Source organism: Copadichromis virginalis, linkage group LG20 (assembly GCF_057382275.1).
Source record: "Copadichromis virginalis isolate Kocher_CV1m ecotype Utaka linkage group LG20, C_Virginalis_male_GT1.1, whole genome shotgun sequence".
In the NCBI taxonomy this organism is placed as follows: domain Eukaryota; kingdom Metazoa; phylum Chordata; class Actinopteri; order Cichliformes; family Cichlidae; genus Copadichromis; species Copadichromis virginalis.
This window is the reverse complement of record NC_140637.1, coordinates 25,070,703-25,090,867: the sequence shown is the minus strand read 5'-3', so window position 1 is coordinate 25,090,867 and position 20,165 is coordinate 25,070,703. Positions and strand designations below refer to the sequence as shown.

Genomic DNA, 20,165 nt, shown 5'->3' with positions numbered 1-20,165 from the left:
GTCTGCTGGTGTAAGGGAACTGTTATCTGGAGGCTCGGGTCTCAGAGGAACACAGTTGTGGTTCCTTTAAATGAGAAACCACGCTCAGCGCTCAGCTTGTTTAAAGACGTCTTTTCTATAAGTGTCTCAAAGGTACAGCAAGCACCAACGTACAGTCAGGTTTTGTATTCCTATTGTTTGCTAAGCTCTTTGATAGAGAACCTTAAACTATCTAACAGAGAGTGATTCATGGCATCATTACACTGACTGTTAATATATCAACTGCAAATTTAAGCATTTTTAATTAAAAAAATGGGTCCAAATAGCTTTTTTTTTTTTTAAACTAGGCTTTGCTCTGGTGTAAAAAACAAATATATTCACACACATTTATCACCTTTTCACCGCCTTAGCACTTCAATCAGCACAACTATAGCTTCAATTTTTCCATTAATTCTAACTAATATTTTTATCTGCTGTCATTTTGCTGTCAGTTGTAAACCTGTCCTTCCATGTGCTTCTATGGAGAGCATCGAGTAGGAGCCCAGAACAGAGCTCCATGAGAACAAACACAGAACGAGGAGGAGATACAAGAACCTGTGGCCAGGTGAGGGTAGTTAAAGTAGCAGAGATGAGCAAGTGTAGGCTGGGACTGATGTCATTAAATATGGCACGACTCAGCAAACATGTGGGTAAGCACCCTGAACCAGCTCTGACACTTTGTGTCCACTCATATATTTAATACTATGTTACCTTTCAAACAGGCTTCCACAGTATACTGGAGTCCCACACTCACACAATAATAAGGACATTACCATTTTTCATAGAAGGTAAACAAACACAAAAACCCCTATAATAGCGCACAAGAGTCTTGGTCGCTATGATTGTGGGTTATCAAGAGATCAAGACGTGTCCTAGATTTGACTGCAGCCGAGCAGCCAGAGGCAAGCGGCTAGAGCCTGCAGCTGAGAGGGAGAGGGGGAGAGGGGGTGGCAGACAGCTCTGGCTCTGGGCAAAGTCTCCGTGCCACGTGCCAGTCCTTGTCTCGTGGATTAACAGTTGCCAACACCGCGGTCTCCATACGGTCCTGGTAATCACGGGCACACAGGAGGAACAGGGTCAACAAAGCCGGCAGCTGAGCCTGCGTGCTTCAGCGATGCAGAAATCTGAATGTCTCGTTGATTGAACAACGGGAGGCAAAGAGTCAGGAAATTCCTGTTTGAGGCATGTCAGTGGGACTGGTTCTCAGTCCAAAAGTGAGCTTCCGGTGTAATCTTTACTACTGTGTCTGACGTCACGGTGTGTGTCATTGTCTTGCTTTCTTCATGAGGAATAAGTCTCTAAACCAGCGATGCCTGTCGAAGCGCAGACCCAACAACTACACCAACCCTACCCCCCTAACCCTATTATAGTTTGATTTCTGACATCATCTTTATACGTGAGAGTAAACGTTATCGAAACGCTTGTGTGGGATGAATGACGAGTCTTCGAGCAAACACCGAGACCTTGACCGAGATGTGAGCAACACACATCTTGTTTATTGGAAACTTCACAGTCCTCTCCAGATAAGACGCTGTGCTCAACAGGGTGCTGTAAGTCAGAGTTCAAAGACGTGCCAAAGTATGCAAGCGTGCACACACACTTGTGCACCTTGCAGCAAACCCACTCCCTTTATGATCCGGCGTGGATTCCACAGCAGACAGGATGTCACACTTCTAAGATAAGACTTTGTGATTAAGCAGGGCGTGTTAGACGTGTCGAAAGTGCACCGTCTATGTACTGCCTTCCAGTGCTTGTATTATCTAGGCACAGGCCTTACTGCGATATCGAGAGGGTGGCAGTGGCTCTTATTGAAAGTCAGATATGATTTTATTAGGAGAGCTGCAGAGTGGTGTACAGGCCGGGATCTGTCGCACGGGAATCGCACAAAGGATCGAGTCACGGAGCAGCATATGTTGAAAAGGTCTGTCCGTAGCATGTGTCTGGCAGAGCCGTGGTGGGTGTGTATCTCTGTTAGGAGTGTTTGCGGCAGAGACAGGAAGGGTGGAGTGAGAGCAGTCTTCTCAGTTTAAGTCTGTCTGAAAATCCTCAGTTTCACTTCCTGTGTCTGCAGGCCATCGCCGTTTGTCTCTATGAATAGAATCTTTTTGTCAGACTTTTGTGTGTAAACCATTTTTACACATATATGGAGAAGAAAATCCTGAAAAGAGCATGACCACGAGGTTACCACCGAATCCCCCGCACCACGAGCGCTGTGCAAAGACATTCAGTTCTTTAAAAACGTACATAAGTCTTGCAAAGACAAACGGGGAAGTGAAACTTTTAACAAGACTGACACTGCTACACTCTCACTGCACTGACCTTTAAACGGTTAAATAACATATATACTTGTGAAGCTGGGCACAATCTGAGATGGAAAAGGAACGCTAGAGCAAGATCCCAGTGTTGATGAAAGCTGTGCTTTCTTATTGTGTTGTACTCACAAACACAGAATCAGTCTGACTACAGAAACATGTTCAGTTTGTTTTAATCATTCCCTGCATGCTCCGATACACCGACAAGACGAGCAACACTAGCCGATCCTGTCTGCTGACGTCTGCTGAAAACCATGACTGAACACGGCGGACGCACACGCTCTTTCTTGACAGCCCACTGTCACCACCACATTGTTTCCTTTGCTGCCACTCCCTCCTCTTGCTCGTCTTCCCCTGAACCTCCACCCACCTACCCAGCTCTTTTCGTCTATCTGTCTGAGAGCGTTTCCTGTGTCATAGATTACAGGATGTCCTCTACAAACAAGTTAGATTCCAGCTGCAGAGAAAAGCGAGCAAAACAGAGCCTCGCAGAAACATACTTGCAGCACAGCCTCACAGAACCTGACAGCTGGCTTCAACTAAACAGTTACATTAAAAAGAAAACGTCACTGAGTGGTTTTTTTTGACTCATACACAAACATTAGTGCAGGCATTAAACTGTGCTGAATGTTGTGCGTTTCCTTGGAAAATCTATTTCCTTTTGTGATTTCTGTTTTGACTGTGTATCAGGTGGTCAGACCGCAGATGAATCAGAGGCAAACAGCTTGCACGAGTAAGGAACCAAAACAGGTCACCTAACCCAAAATCCACCACATGCCAGGCTGACATGAAAGGGGCAAATAACTCTGCTTCTCCTTCGCTCAGGAGCCGCACCCTGCCTGTGACCTGACTTTGGCCTCGCTGCATGTCTTGCTAAGGGGCCCGCTGCAGTGGAAAGGGAGGGGCTCTTCCTGAAGACAAAGCGGGAGCTTAGCTGCCTTTGTACATGAGAAGCCACAAAACCCAACATATGCTGGGGAAACAAACAGGTGTGAGACAACATGCTCCATTTTTGATGCAAATAAAAAGGACGGACCCTGATGCTCTGGGATCAGTTCATTGGCTCTGGATGAACAAACAATCTCACTAAGTGGCTTTTATTCAAGAGATATGTGAAGGTGAACTCCTCTGTGTGCAGACTGTGTGTGTGTGTGTGTGTGTGTGTGTGTGTGTGTGTGTGTGTGTTTCAGTGTGCGTGTGTTTCAGTGTGCGTGTGTTTCAGTGTGCGTGTGTGCGCACACGCTGAGCTTCAGTTTTGGTTGGTAGTTCGACCCACCATCACCTCCTTGGCCGACAGGTCACAGAGAACAATCGTGCCTCTGTCCTCTATGGAGTAAACAGAAACACACTTTACATAATTACAGCACTGCATCAGATCACTCTTATTATTCAAGACTTCCCAGTGTGCTGGGGTGCAGTTTTCAACATGAACTGGTTTGCTGACTCCACTTGAAATGGCCTCATCTAATATTCACTTTGATGTGGTGCAAAGTCATTTCTCCTGCACTCAGCACATAAGTAACTGAGTTTTTCTTTTTTTGGGAAGTTTTGAGTTAGAAGGAACAAGTAATAAGTTGTTGAGTTCACTGGGTAACAGACAACTACCAGCTGTATACAGAGAGGAGGCCCATGCACGCTGGATATAAACACAGACTAGGACAACTGACACCGACGGCCAAGGACTCCCTCCTATTATCCTTCTATGAAGTCTGCTCGAGCCTACCATCATGTGCAGTTGCTCCAATGTAAACTGGCAACAGTGCAGTCAAACCAGGCTAAACAGGACATCGGTGCAGATGGAGATTATAAAGTCTAATCCCCCCCTCCATCCATTCTCTTCCAATCATCAGGGTTGCCTATCCCAGCTACCATGGAGCAGCACCCTGGACAGGTCACCAGTCTGCCCCAGGGAGTGACCAATTAACCTGACCCCACTAACTGCATGCATTTGGACTGTGGGAAGAAGAACCCATGCAGATGCCTTGTTGCTGTGAGGCAACATTGTGCGACGTGTTGCCCTAATCCCCATCTGAGACATCATTTACCCCATCAGCTGTGAAATTTCTACACTGCCAGTTACCCCTTCTTCCTGGAACTTTGACCCAATGTTAGATCTGACGATTCTGTTTATTTGAAATGGACATGTTTTTCCCAGGAAAGATGCGGCAGCAGGTCTGTAGTTGTTTTTAGGCCTTTTCCAGGAAGACTCCTGAGAGGCTAGTAGACAAAACAGAGGGCCAACTTCCCAGAGACGGTCTAAAGTTCAAACACTTGTAGCAACTAACCAATACAACCCCTGTACAACACTAACAGGCCAAATATAATGGTTAAATTACATACTTACATCCTCCTAGTTCATGTCCTTTGTAGACATGAACTATACTATTTCAGGAGTCTCAAAATCACCTGACCCTCTAAAGGGAACGCGGCGCATCCGTCTCAAACACACATCAGTAAAATTAAAACCACCAAGTCTTTTTAATAGGTCATAAAAACCTATAAACTGACAGATTTGTGACACCTCATGGAGGGCAAGCTTTCATTTAGAGCACCAAAACTGTCAGCTTCACATGACAAGACTGATAACTGTGAGAGGAAGCATAACGAGAGGGAGGACAACACACGTATTGTGTTGTATGCAGGCCTTTCCCACTGGCGCCCTGGAGGCCGTGCAGATCCACACACACACACACACACACACACACACTCACACTCTTTAGGAAGGGAGAGGGGTCTCCATTTCCTGTCGCCAAATTTGCTTTGGCAACTCTCTCCGTGGGAATGGTGAGAGACCAGCTCCGCTGAGCCACAGAGTGCTGCAGATTAGCTTTCCATCCTCTCAGTGGGGCCAAACCCCCCAAAACACAGAGAGAGAAAGAAAAACTAAGATGGAGATAGAAGAGAAAAGGTGGGGGTCAGGGTAAGCACAGACATATGGGTATTTCCATAGCTGTGCTTTATTATTCTCTCCTTAGTTTTGCAGTTCAGAGGGAACTGCTACTGCTAACGTTAGCAGATGCATTGATGCTGCATGTTGGATTTGAAGGACTGACAGTGAACTGTTGTATAATACAAAAGTGTTTTATCTCTTTCTTTTCTTGAGCGTGCACATGAATTCCTTTGTGTGTGACGGTGCCACATCGAGCTCTTTCAGAATAAAGAAACCAAAAAATGCCTAAAATATCGTTGTGATGCAGAGAGGCAGAACCACAAATTATGGACATTATGTGCTAGCAAGCACAAAGACTTGTGGAACTACTTATACATTTCTCCCCATACTCTAAATGTATTTAAAGTATGGTCCATTGCTATGCTACATTTGCCTTTAGCAGCGTGTCCATCACAGCCTACATTATGTATGTATATGTATGCTTAGCCAGTCCATCCATTTATTAATGTCACAAAATGTGAATCAAAAGATGCAAAATTAATTCAAGTCATTTTTTATACAACAGTGACTCTGACTGGCATTTAGTAACTTATCAAGGCTCCTGTTAACAAAGTGAGAAAAGAACCCTACAGCAGGGCTACATGATGTCACACAGTGGGCGTTTCCTCGGTTGTGTGAGTGTTTGCATGTATGCACTTCATGTTTCACACAAAGACGTCTAAATGATTATTATGCTATGATATTAGGTGACAAATTTAAACCTGTACAAGCTGCAGACTGTTCAGCTGGAGGATGTTTCAGGTAAAGTATCAGCTGTTCTCATATCTCAGCTTGATTGTCAAAGGCGATGATGAGCCAGACTTGTGTTTGGAGAACTGTGGGATAGCACGGAAGAGAAGGTTGAAGAGCGAGGAGGAATGTGCTGATGAAACAGCTGTCCCATTTTAAAGATGGCCAGATGTGAATTATGGGTAATGAGGGCAGGAGTGTGTCTGTCATAAGTAGCACTGTGTGTGTGTGTGTGTGTGTGTGTGTGTGTGTGTGTGTGTGTGTGTGTGTGTGTGTGAGTGAAGGAACAACTTCTTGCACACCAGTCCAGTTAGCAGCAGTACACACACACACACACACACACACACACACACACACAGAATAATTTGCACACTCCTAAATACACACAGTGTGCACAGGTTTATGAATAAGTAAAAACACGCCCACTCTCAAGCATCAGAGCTGGCAGCTCTGTTGTAATAATGTGAGAGTCACCGTGAATCTCTGCAGCACTGAACATGGCAGCATGCAGCTGACTGAAAACACACTTATGTCACACTCTGTGGAACGGCTTCTCCACAGACCAGAGATGATATCGTGGACCTTTTTGGGGTCCATAGTTTAAAAAAAAACGTCCAGCTTTGACACTGGCCTGGCACATCTGGTCCCCACTCATTGATTCCATTACTTAGTTGGGGGTGGTCAGCTGCAGTCACCCTCTGGTCCTTGCAGGTGGCTGGGGTGGTCTCTGGGGCTATGGCAGTCTGGTGCCTTCCTGGGGGCTGGAGAGCTGCCGTTTTGGGGCATCTGTGCGTCTGCCTCGGCTGGTGGTGGTTGGTGGCTGGGGTGGGTGCTGCCTTGCAGTCTTGGGATGTGGGGCCTGGGGGGCTTGTGGTAGCAGGTGCTGGCACAGGGCCAGGTGGCTGGCCTCCTCTATGCGGGTGCAGGCGCAGGGCAAGGGGCCCTGGTGCCCGAGGTTACCTGATTTTCTGGCTGTGCGGGAGCGATCTGCAACCTTTGGCTGCTCGGGGAACAGTCGGAGAGGGAGCCGTTGAGATGGCGGTTTGGGGAAGTGGCTTGTCTTGGACTGGGGCCAGTCTGCCTTTTTGGTCTTCAGTGTTGGTTGAATCGGTTACTGGTGTTGGGGCTCTGCGTCCGGTGGAGTCCCCAGAACTGGGGCCTGTCTGCATCAACTACACTACCCATTGCAGTGGGAGCGATGGGTTCAGGTGATCCGGGGTGTTGACACAGGTCTCCACAATTTTAATAGGACAGTTATTGTTTACACCTCATAGAGGTCACCTTCAACACTGACAAGCAGGGAGAGGAGCAGGCAGGTCTTTCCACAGTATTTAGTTTGCTGTAGTGTTGACAGCAGAGCAGCAGCAGAGGGACTCACTACTCAAAGAAAGAACCTGGCCCCCACTGTACCTGTCAGTCTCTACTTGGCTAACAGATGGACTGTGCCTATGGAGCGCTTATCGTATGAGAGGGAATGCCAAGAATTTCATGGAGGCTGAATATGACCGCCTCACCTCCTTTTCTGAGAAATAATGTTAAAAATCATTAATAATGGGGGGAAAGGAGCTTGCAGCAGCAGAGTGAAGCTGCAGAGACAAGTCATACTGATAAATCATAACCAACATCTAAAACAAAGCCTCTGGTCTTCTAAAGGGAGATCCAAGACGAACAACCAGAACAAACCTGGTGCTCCCAAACTCTGCACCACATTGTTCCTGCAGGACGTTTTCCCTCATCTGAAGGACTTGGCAAAGCTTTGTGTTGTCTGGATCTATGTCACGTTAAAATTCGACATCACTGTGAGTCCAGCATGTATCCTTGAGCTGGCAGTTTGCTGTCTGTGGATCCTCCAGTCAGAGAGGAGCATGGGTGGGGGCTCGCAGTTAGTCTCCCATCATCTTGCAGGCATCATTAGGCCTGATAAAGTCTTTGTCCCTGGTGCATTGCACTACCAGGACCAGGACAGATGCCAATTACAGTCTTAACCTTTCTCTTGCACTTCCTGTCTCTACTTCACTGACTCCTCTAGCTGCAGGGAGGCGGGGCCGATACAGATGCCACCTCACTGGAGACACTGAAAGCTGCCATCACTGCACACATGTAACACGCAGTGCTTCTGCTACATGGACACAGCCATCAATGGGCCGCCTTCACAGGTTCACTGTATCTACAATGCATAATTTTCATTTGACATGTTCAACCTGTCAGAAATGACACATGTGCTGTTATAACAGACGGTAACCAAGAGGAAAAACAACCTTCTTTTAGTGAACTGCAGAACTGGTCGTGCCTCGGTCACATGTTGGACAGAGGACCAGATCTCTTCATCAAAACTGTGAGACTGTGCTGTGAGGCCTGAAATGAACCCTAATAAAGTTACATCAAAAACGTTCAGGCCAGATTCATTATTAAACATGATGTAATAGTTAACAAGAGTTACAATGTTCACAAATGTGCTTGTTTCTGGTTCTAGTTCACTTTTAATTGCAACAAGGAGGGTATGGAAGAAATAGCAATGTCTGATCACATATAAAGCAAATGCTGAATGAGCTGAATAACCAACAGCTACACAGGCTGAACTGGTGAACCTGGTGTGTAGTCGGCTCGATGCTTACACTGCACAGCTCTAATATAAATAAAACGTCTCACGGGGAGATAATTTGCAGATGGAGTGGTCTGCTGTGACTCAGTAGCTGTAAATGAATTGTTGATCACATAAACAAGCCTCTGGCACTTGAGACAGCAAAGCTGATATGCTGAGTTGGAGGATAATGAAAGGTGTGAATGTAACGATGTGTGAGCCGTAACCACACTCAGGTCGGAGAGCCGGAGGAAATTCAGCGGCTTTGAAGAAATGACAAGAAATGTATGTGTGATGATGACACAGACTATGGGTGCATGTTATACTGCAATCATGTTTCTCATTCAACAGCAGTGACGAGCTGCAGTAACAAACGACACAAAGATCCAGCCCTCGTCACGGACGGGCTGACCTTTCCCTTAAGAGTGACCTGGTGAGAGTCAGACGTGGCGATGTGATTAGGAGTGTGTGAGGGGTGGACATCAGATGAGGTCAGCAGTGAGTCCAGTGCTAGTCAAACATCGGATTACAAAAAGCTGCCACAGAGACGAGGTTCAAACGAATGAGCGAGAAACAAAGTAATCTAGCCTCAACGTTTACATCACTGAGAGGATGTGGATGTGACTCCAACTTAACTTTACAGTTATCCCCATCTCATCGAGTATCAGCAGGACGGGCTCAAACAAAGCCACAGTCCACAGCACACATGCCCTGTGTCAGATGATCTTTGCCGCCTCACAATATCATTCAGGTTGTTATGGTGCAGCTATGACACAGTTTGCATGTCCATCAGTCATCTATAGCAGCTACAGCTTGCTTACAACATTATCATAACTAGTAGAATATTTAGAATACAATAAATCGAAACGGGTTGAAATTCAGATATCAAAGACTGTGTCCATAGAAGAACCTTGTAATGCTCTCACACAGTCTGAGAGCAACTAATAATTCATGTTGAAGTGTAATGAATGTGTCATATTTGCCTTTTGACCCTTCAGCGGTTCTTTGTGCTAATCCAAATATTAAGGGTCCAGGCTGCGAGGGACCCGGGTCGCCGCTCTAAATAGTCTGACCCAAAAGTATCAGAACTGATTGCATCAGTCACAGATGAACACAAGCAAAGCTCGCCAAATCCCCTTTAGCCATGCTGGTTCTTGGATAATCTTGCTGTTTGCCCACTGACTGAACCCTTGTGTTACTCAAAAATCAGATGGGCAGAAGCTACGTTCGTTCCTTCGCTTCCTGTGTGCGTGGTAGGATGATGCACACCCTCCAGTTTCAGACACCGCGACTAGCCGCTCTCCTAACCAGGCTGCTGTCTGAGAGGCCCTGATTTTTAGACAAACCGCCCTCACAGGCAGACAGCAGCTCACTGTGCGCTGCATAAAAAGGCGGCTATATTTATTGATGGCAGTGTTTGTTGTAGTTGGGCATTAAGTGGGCCCGAGTACAGTCGCACTAATGGATCTGCAGACATACTGGGTCAATACGAGCGCTACACTGAGCCAATCATCTGATGTGGAGAAACAAGCTTTTACACATGCTGGCTGCTGAAATGCAAGCTGTGGTCCTCAAGTGTCATTATGTAGAGAGACAGAGCACAGTCAGGGTGTGGTAGGGTTAAGTGAATGAAGTGTGCTGTGTAAAATGCAAGTGCCTACATGCACAATATAAATATGAAGCTATACAGGCTGCAGAAAATGTTTGCCAGGAACTTTAGAGACTAATTACTTTGTGTGGTATACACACAGTCCTCACTGCTGCTCTCATGCATTATTTCTAACCCGACCCTCCCTCCATAGGCACAAACAAATCTCCACACAGCAATGTAACGTGTCAAGATTACACCAGGAACATGCTCCATCCCACGCACGAGACACAGAGGACAGACAATGTCTTTCCTCTCTGAGACGCAGACGATGCTTCTCCTCTCTGAGACGCAGAGGACAGACGATGCTTCTCCTCTCTGAGACGCAGAGGACAGACGATGTCTCTCCTCTCTGAGACACAGAGGACAGACACTGTCTCTCCCAGCACACCTCTATTGCTGGTCCACGGTGAAGACAGCCCTCCTGCTTCTATTCCCACCACAGTGCAGTCATGTACCTGTGACAGCAGACAGTGCTTAACCACTGATCTCCTGTGACAGTTGGCCATCACACAGTAAATGCTGCAGCACAGCACTCTTCTCCATACATTTCAGTTTGGTTTATATAGCACCAAATAAAAACAGCTGTCCCACTGTGCTCTACACTGTAAGACCTTACAGTAACACACAGTTTGCATTAATACATCAGTTCCATGAGTTACAAACTTACAAACCGCGAAAAGGGCAGAGGCGATGAACCGGGCCAAAGAGACATCTATGTAAGCGGAAGTGTGCCAGACTAGAAGTTCGCAGTTGCAAGGTGAGAAACGAGAAGTGTTTCAGCGAGAGACATTAGGTCACGTCCTCCTAGAGCGAAGTGAGTGTCTCGGGGGCAGGAGAGACAGCCGCCATGTTCCTGCAGTGCTACAGCAGGAAACGGTGCCTGTTACACATTATGAGCTGAGTTCAAGCCAAGATTTATGTCCAGATTCATCCTACAGTGTGAAAGACTTCCATCTGCAGCTGTAACAGTAGTTTGGTTTTAAAGAGTCAAACTCTGACAGTTATAGCATGGCTATGGTCACAGACTCTCCAATGAGCCTCTTTGACTCAGCTGAGAGGAAATGTGTGCAGCTGGACGTGTGCTTAATATGCCAACATCACACCTCAGTGCGAGGCCCGGTGACTGCTGGCCCAGTCAGGGACTGCAGGCGTAATGGTCCGGCTTGTTAGCGAGCACTCCAGTTGTGCAACGTGATGGCAACGCTCGCGACAGCACACTCATCACTAATGACGTTGTGCCTGTGGGAGCAAACTGGGAGCTTTCTTTTTCCTCTTCCTAATCAGCGAGTCCAACCGTCGTACCTGCAGCTAACTCCACTGCACTGCTGTAGGCACTGTTAAAGTTTTACTGTCCAGTAGAGCTGGGCGATATGAGATTTTTTCATATCACGATATGTTTTTTTCATTTCAGGCGATAACGATATCTATCACGATATAAGCCAAATAACTATATTTGTAAGATTTAAATGTGCTGTTGCTCACAAGTAAAATGTGAAATAATCAGCAGCTTGTTTTTATTTAAATATTTATTTCCCATAATAAGTTCAACAGGGTAGATGTACTTAAGGAACATGAGACTTTTTTAGATAAATAAAGACAAATATTGCAAACTACACAAAAGGCAGCCACTAAAGCGTTTAAGTTTCAAAATAGAACAAACGAAACAGACTAAATTGTCAATTCCACTTAGAAACAAAATATTAATTCTAAAAATAAATCTTAGTTTGTTTTACAGAAGAACAGACAAAACTGACTAACTTTTGTCAATATCAAATAAACTGAGAACTAAAAGGAAATTCTCAATCTCTCCTTGTTGTATAGCTTAGCTTTTCAAACAGTTTTAACAGTTACTTTAGTCTGACAAAAGCCGAATGACGAATTAGCGCTTCCAGTCAGAGACTGAGGCTACGTCCACACGTACACGGGTATTTTTGAAAACGGAGATTTTCCGTTTTCGTTTTAAAAAATAATCCCGTCCACACATAAAGGCAGAACTGAAGGAAAACGCTGCTATGAACATGCCAAAGCAGCAGGTGGCGCTAGATTCCTAACCGTGCCGAAATGTTGGCCAATCAGAAGTCTAGAAGCCTCGGTGGGAAAAAGTAAACAAAGCTGGGGCATAGAAGCAGAACCGAGTCGTATGTGTGGAGGGACAGTAACTGTGTGTATATGTAAGCATTTAAACACTGCAGAGAGTAGAATTAACAGTAACAGTATTGTAGTAATTCATTTCACCGAAACAATAATGTGGCGCAGTGTGACGCATGCACCAGTTTATTGTATTTCCAGACTTGCTTTCGGCACATTTACAGTGCACGCTACTCTGTTTTTTGTCAGACTTGAAATAGCCGAAATACCTTCACACTACGGAGCTTCTATGGCTCTTCCGTTCGACAATCTCTCCGGCATTGGAACCATCATCTGTTTTCTCTTCGGTCACGCTCGGTTGATTTTTCTAGTCGGCACACTCATTTCCTCCATTACGCGCTGGCTCCATTACCCGCTGGCTGCTTCCCAAACAAACACACGTGCGGCTTGGCACTTGTGCTGTACGTAACAAGTCACGCGACGTGACGCTGCGGCTGTGATTGGTTTGGCTCTGCGCTACTTAATTTGGATTGGCTGACCTTTTTTTTTTTTTTGAGGACAAGAGCGGCGAGGTCTATCGCGATAGCTTAATTTCTCTATCGAGTAAAAGTTATATCGCGATACATATCGTTATCGTTCTATCGCCCAGCTCTACTGTCCAGCCATGTTTAGTTTAAAGTTAAAACAGACAAATGACAAAATAATTATGTTTGTATATTTACAGATCAAAGTGGTCTCTGATGAACAAGAATGAAATGAAATCTTTAGACAGGTATAGTTTGGTAAGGCAACACTGAGGACTAACAATGTTGTTGGTATCTAATTCTCTAATTGTTTAAATGAGAAGAGCCACAGTGGAGCTACGTCCTGTCGGAGGAGCACCACCCTCCTCCGTAGGCTAATATCTATGCAAACAGACAGAACCTCTGGACCACAGAGCAGGAATGACTTCCCCCCTTGTTTTCTTTCATTCCTATCACAAAGAGACACCGGTGCTTCCATCCAACCAACACAGTGGAAAACGTAGCGACGCTTAAACAGCTGGTCTACTCTTCCCTACAAGGGCTCTATGAGCAGGTAGTATGTGAATTAGCTGACATCCAGTTCACAGTTCAAGATGCTCACTCGAACGAGTCAAACACTTCTTAATAAGCATCAAGTCAGCAAAACGTCTGTGATATTGATGTGATCATTAAGGGAGCAGAGGGCCTGATTATCAGTTTGAGCTGCTTTGTGATTAATGAACAGGTGAGCAACAACAACACAATCACCAAAGCAATAATGGATTCACAGACATTTTCTGTCTTTTCTGTTTTTCACTAGTTTTACACTTGGCTAAGGCCAATGTCACTACTGGTAAAATGAATACTAGGTTTAAACTGGTAGTCCAACTCCTACAGAGCAGCACATTCGAAAGTCTGCTGTGTCTCAGGAGTATGGAGGCGACTCCAGGAGACATTCATTTAGTGTAGGAGAGCCAGACAGAGCAACACATTGGTATCTATAGTATCTCTGGGGCCACAGAGTACCAGATCTGGTAGGTCCAACATTGGCACCCTGTGCCTTTCACAGATGATTCACCCTGAGCTCGTGTGACAGACACTAAAGGGCCCGTATCAGAAATCAGCAGTGACATGTTGACGTAGTGTAGCCTGGGTTAATGTTAGACCCCGTCAGACACAGGAAGCACAAATCAATGAGCACCAGAGGCTCCCCGAGGCACAGCATGGGAGGGGTGAGGGGGTTACTGTAAATCAATTGTTGGCCAATTCATTTTCCATCGATAGCATCAGAATAATGCCGTGCTTTAATAATCAGGGCCTGGACAGTCAGCTGCTGGGACACAGGGCAGTGGCCCACATTTCCTCTTCTCTATTGCATTGCTGAACACGTGTGCACCTATTCATGTGTGCACAGGGGCATTAGCATGAATTATTCAATACAATGTGTCATTTGTTTTTATTATGGCTGGATAAGAGTGTGCGTTGTGTGTCCTTGGCTGGTGTGTAGCTTGCAGAGCTGCAGCTATCAATTAATCAGGCAAGTAGTTAGAAATGTGTTTGCTATTAATGGGCAAAGAGAACAGACTGATCATTGGTTTCCATTTAGGAAAGTGTTTTCCTTCTGTCAGTGGAAGTTACACTGCTTCTGTATTTTAACATGTTGCAGTTTGTTGAACAGGTGGTTTCAGTGAGTTTTTTCCCAGTACAGGTTTCTGTGTTTCCTCTCTGCTTTACACATCAGGTCACATTTTGGTTGCACACATGGGTGAAATGCTAACGAGGTAATAACTGGGCACTACAGAGTTTCAATGAAGCGTTGAAGCTAAAATCTTTCCTGGAGGAGTTTTTCTTTAAGAATAGTCACTGGAGTTACTCGATGAATAGTTGTAGCGTATACAGTGGGGCAAAAAAGTATTTAGTCAGCCACCGATTGTGCAAGTTCCCCCACTTAAAATGATGACAGAGGTCAGTAATTTGCACCAGAGGTACACTTCAACTGTGAGAGACAGAATGTGAAAAAAAAAAATCCATGAATCCACATGGTAGGATTTGTAAAGCATTTATTCGTAAATTAGGGTGGAAAATAAGTATTTGGTCACCTCAAACAAGGAAAATCTCTGGCTCTCACAGACCTGTAACGTCTTCTGTAAGAAGCTTTTATGTCCCCCACTCGTTACCTGTATGAATGGCACCTGTTTGAACTCATCATCTGTATAAAAGACACCTGTCCACAGCCTCAAACAGTCAGACTCCAAACTCTGCCATGGCCAAGACCAAAGAGCTTTCGAAGGACACCAGGAAAAGTATTGTAGACCTGCACCAGACTGGGAAGAGTGAATCTACAATAGGCAAGCAGCTTGGTGTGAAGAAATCAACTGTGGGAGCAATCATCAGAAAATGGAAGACATACAAGACCACTGATAATCTCCCTCGATCTGGGGCTCCACGCAAGATCTCATCCCGTGGGGTCACAATGATCATGAGAACGGTGAGCAAAGATCCCAGAACCACACGGGGGGACCTGGTGAATGACCTGCAGAGAGCTGGGACCAAAGTAACAAAGGTCACCATCAGTAACACACTACAACGGCAGGGAATCAAATCCCGCAGTGCCAGACGTGTTCCGCTGCTGAAGCCAGTGCATGTCCAGGCCCGTCTGAAGTTTGCCAGAGAGCACATGGATGATACAGCAGAGGATTGGGAGAATGTCATGTGGTCAGATGAAACCAAAGTAGAACTTTTTGGTATAAACTCAACTCGTCGTGTTTGGAGGAAGAAGAATACTGAGTTGCATCCCAAGAACACCATACCTACTGTGAAGCATGGGGGTGGAAACATCATGCTATGGGGCTGTTTTTCTGCCAAGGGGACAGGACGACTGATCCGTGTTAAGGACAGAATGAATGGGGCCATGTATCGTGAGATTTTGAGCCAAAACCTCCTTCCATCAGTGAGAACTTTGAAGATGAAACGAGGCTGGGTCTTCCAACATGACAATGATCCAAAACACACCGCCCGGGCAACAAAGGAGTGGCTCCGTAAGAAGCATTTGAAAGTCCTGGAGTGGCCCAGCCAGTCTCCAGACCTCAACCCCATAGAAAATCTGTGGCGGGAGTTGAAAGTCCGTGTTGCTCGGCGACAGCCCCAAAACATCACTGCTCTCGAGAAGATCTGCATGGAGGAATGGGCCAAAATACCAGCTACTGTGTGTGCAAACCTGGTAAAGACCTATAGTAAACGTTTGACCTCTGTTATTGCCAACAAAGGTTATGTTACAAAGTATTGAGTTGTATTTTTGTTATTGACCAAATACTTATTTTCCACCCTGATTTACGAATAAATTCTTTACAAATCCTACCATGTGGATTCATGGATTTTTTTTTTTTCACATTCTGTCTCTCACAGTTGAAGTGTACCTCTGGTGCAAATTACTGACCTCTGTCATCATTTTAGGTGGGGGAACTTGCACAATCGGTGGCTGACTAAATACTTTTTTGCCCCACTGTATGTTGCCTCATGTGCTGCACTGCATCCAGTTTAGTCCCAGAGACGAGCGACAGATGGGCTGTGATCACATTCAAAGCTAAGCTCAAACCTCATGCTGATCCAAACAGACAGAAAACTGAGACAAATACTGTCACATCTATAATATATGAGTGTAAGGAGAAAAGAAGACAAAAGATTACTTGGCTCAACAGAAATCAGAGTTACCCTAAACTGGCTTCAATCGATGAGTGAGGGAAACGATGCTCAGGTCAAACCAATGAGCTGGGTGTTATAAGAAGAGAGGGACCACAGGAGCAGAACGTCAGTGTCAAGGCAGAAACTGAGGATAAAGTTAGTGACCATGGCTGTGACGATACCACTAGACAATTTAATTTTTGACAGCACAGAGAACATTTTCACCCCAACCTGCAAAAATAATGACCAACAGGTCATTTCTATAAAAAGTCAAGTTAACTTTATTTTAAAAAGTAACAATTTTAGATGAAGTTTAGAGGTTTTATTCAGTTTACAGATGATGATCGTTAAAGTAAAACACATCTGCGAACCTACGAATGAACCAAGGTTACAACAAACAATTCCTCACATGTAAATAAAATTAATTTAATGAACTATTAAGTGTGAATTATGTGTGCCATTAGTTATGTTGAATTAAAGGACGTATTAAAGAAACAGTGCTCCTGCTGCTGAGTAGCAGAGATGTTAGCTACTTGATCTTTTAGTGAGGGGAGAAGCTGTGTGTCTGCAGCACTGCCTTCTGAAGTGTTTCCAATGATGATAACCATTCAATATTAATCTTAGTATTGACTAATATCTGTGTACTGATGGTTTTTGACATCCCTACTAGTGACTGTTGTACTGCAGGACCAGCCCAAGCTTTAAATAACAGGGCCGGTATTTCAGCAGAGAGTCTGGAAACCACAGAGTTCAAATGTGAGCTCTATGTGACGTCATGTTTGTGTCCTATTGGGTGGGTGAGTAAAGTTTTTGGTGCAGGACCAGTAAAAAAAATACATGTACAGGTTAATTTGCTGAAACACGCACTCCTACTCCTAAAAGGAAATCTGACTTCGACCTGCACTGGCAGTAAAAGCTGAGTAAAACCAAAGAACAGGACCGAACGCAGTTTTGTCTCCTTATTTTGTCAGGGAACATTGTGTGTTGGTGAGAACACTAACTGCCACTCTGCTGTTAGCCTCAGTGCCCCACTTCCACCCGTAACACACATTCACACAATGAATGTGCCAGCCTCAACAGAGCCAGCGCCACAACCTTGGAAGTAATTTCAGGGTGCTAACACTAAACGATGGCCATCCCTGGTGTTTGAATCAAGCTCCAGTGTGGACCATCAAACACACACTCAGCAGACAACATGTATTTATACACGACTCTGTCTAAATACAGTGTTTGACAAGAGCAGCAGGAAAAAGGAACAAAGGTAAGAAAAGCAAATATGGCTGTGATTACTCACAGGTCTCAGGGAATCGCCATGGTTACTGGACTTCCACATACTGGAAACTTGGACAAAACTTGTCAGAGGCTAAGTTACTTTACATTATCTGTTAGGAAACCTAGATCCAAAGCTGTACTGAACCACAGGGAACAGAGGCAGTGTCTCTCTAAACGCTGGACAGAAGCGTGAAGACACTGAAGTCGTCCACAGGGCAGAGTGGACAGGGTGAAGTTGGGGTCATGTTGTTCTGTGCTCCAATGAGAGGGAAGAGTGGTGTCTGTTGGTGGAGTTCACCGAGAGGTGAGCAAACAGACCCGCGTCATAAACAAGTCTGAAGTTTATAGCCACTATTTGGGTTTGTTGTTCTGCCACATTCTGGGGGGTTGGGGATGGCAAAGACACAACAAGAGACGGGCCGAGCAGGGACGCCGTAAAAAACAAAGGGACGTTTGGAAATAAAACCAAATGGCTCACAGCGAGGCCAACTGGCCACTAAATGTTGGGGTCATTCAGAGAGCAGCTTCTCCAGGTCAACCTGCCATCCCAGGTTTGGCTCTCGTTCTGACTCCAGGTCAGTGCTTCAGCCACATACGTCTCCACAGCAGGAAACAACGCGCAAGCTTCCAGAAATAAACAAGAGAAATAACTGACAGGATGTAATCGTTGTGTGTGTGGGCAACGGCGTATCTTCTTCCCTCACTGGAATCTGTCTCCATTAAATGGTTTAGCATCAAGTGTGAGAGTCTGGGGGAGTCACTATAAACGTGGCCGTGCAGCCGTGCTTGGAGTTTCGAACACTCACTTAAAGAAGAGCTCAGCGAGGAGACTGGCTGAAGCAGGAGTTCTCTCTGGTTCCTACAAACCCACACATGCTTTTGGGATTTGTCTCTACAACCTTGAAGAAGCCTGTTTATATCCAGGTGTGAGGCTGTGCCAGCAGGTGATGAAAGTTAAATGAAGTGCATTAGCAAACCTGGAAACAACTAGCTGCACGCTGCTGTTGCCACAGCAAACAGGAAACCCCAGTGTGGACGCACACACACCAGGAACGTCAGACTGGCTGCTGTCTCACCAGTTTGTTTAGTGGGATGTGTTAACTGCCATGCTTTCAGATGCTCCACACTTGCATGTGGATTAGGGCCATGCCCTTATGACTAGCAAACAGGTCTGAAGTCACAGGAGTTTTAGATCTGGAAATACCACACGACTAACCATCTGGCTGGTGTGCTGAATGACAGCAGGGCTGCAGCTAAGAAATGAATCGACTTCAGGGTTAGGTTCACGTCAGTGAGGCCTGCTGCTCCCACTGGGCACAAGGATTTTTTAGTTTATTTTATTCAGCGCGTTACCTGCCACCAGGTTGGCTACTGTGTCTCACTGACCTACCTTTGCTGCCATCCAACATACCTAAAAAAAGCTTGAAGAGGGTGAAGAAGTAGCTCAGTACTGCTGTAACATCCATCCAGAGATTAGGCCACAATAACAGGATGGTGTAAGAGTAGTTCTTAAGCTCACAGGTAGTATTCCCCCAAACGTGTCCCAGTGAGGGGGACCTGCCAACAACGTTAACAGTATAAATAGATCCATCATTATCAATGTGGGTTACCAGAGTCAAGCACAGTTCACCGTTTACTGGCAGTGAGCGATGGAGGAAGCTAATCAGGCAGCAGAGGACCAGAGCCGTCACCATGGCAACCAGCAAACCCACGGCTTTGCCAGAGAAGCGTAGACTAAACTGTTAATACTGAGCCAAAGCAGATCCTGATGTGAACGACCTCAGAGAGCGGACACACAGACACACTGCCCACAGCAGGAAGCACAGGGGGCGGGGCCACCTCAGCCCTGGATTAAAGTGTGTCTACACACCAACCATGTGTGAGCGCTGGCACGTTTGGTGTGTGGGAGTGCTTTTACTGCAGGTGAGCTGCATACCACAAGCTCCACTGGCAATGGATGAACTGATAACAGACAGAGACATGACGTGCACACACACACACACACAGAAACACACACACACACACACACACACACACACACAGAAACACACACACACACACACACACACACACACACACACCAAGGAATCAGCAGAGCTGTATCCGCAGCCAGACGCTCACAGCTGACCTTTAACTCACTTCCCTCTAATTAATAAAAAGCACCCCATCAATCCAGCTTTGACACAGCAAACCTCTCACACACACAAACACACGCACACACACTTATTCACTCACTATCAATCTCATGTCAGCACGCACTAATGCGCCTCATCATTCATTCATGGAGGGGAAATGGCATACACAAGCAGCAGCTTTGTTCAGAGCAAACAGTGGGATTAGTGCTGTTGGACTCAAGTGAAGCTCAAACTGGATTGAAAGG

At 45.6% G+C, this 20,165-nt stretch overlaps 1 protein-coding gene and 1 long non-coding RNA gene across 2 annotated transcripts in view; one reads left to right on the top strand and one right to left on the bottom strand.

Annotated features, from left to right (window-relative positions):
* skia (SKI proto-oncogene a) overlaps positions 1 to 20,165 on the bottom strand; it is a 65,045-nt gene that overhangs the window by 10,760 nt on the left and 34,120 nt on the right. The window lies entirely within an intron of this gene.
* Positions 1,803 to 3,215, top strand: LOC146684899 (uncharacterized). Its single transcript, XR_014917309.1, has 3 exons — positions 1,803 to 1,939; positions 3,021 to 3,063; positions 3,156 to 3,215. It is a non-coding gene; the product is annotated as an uncharacterized LOC146684899 (long non-coding RNA).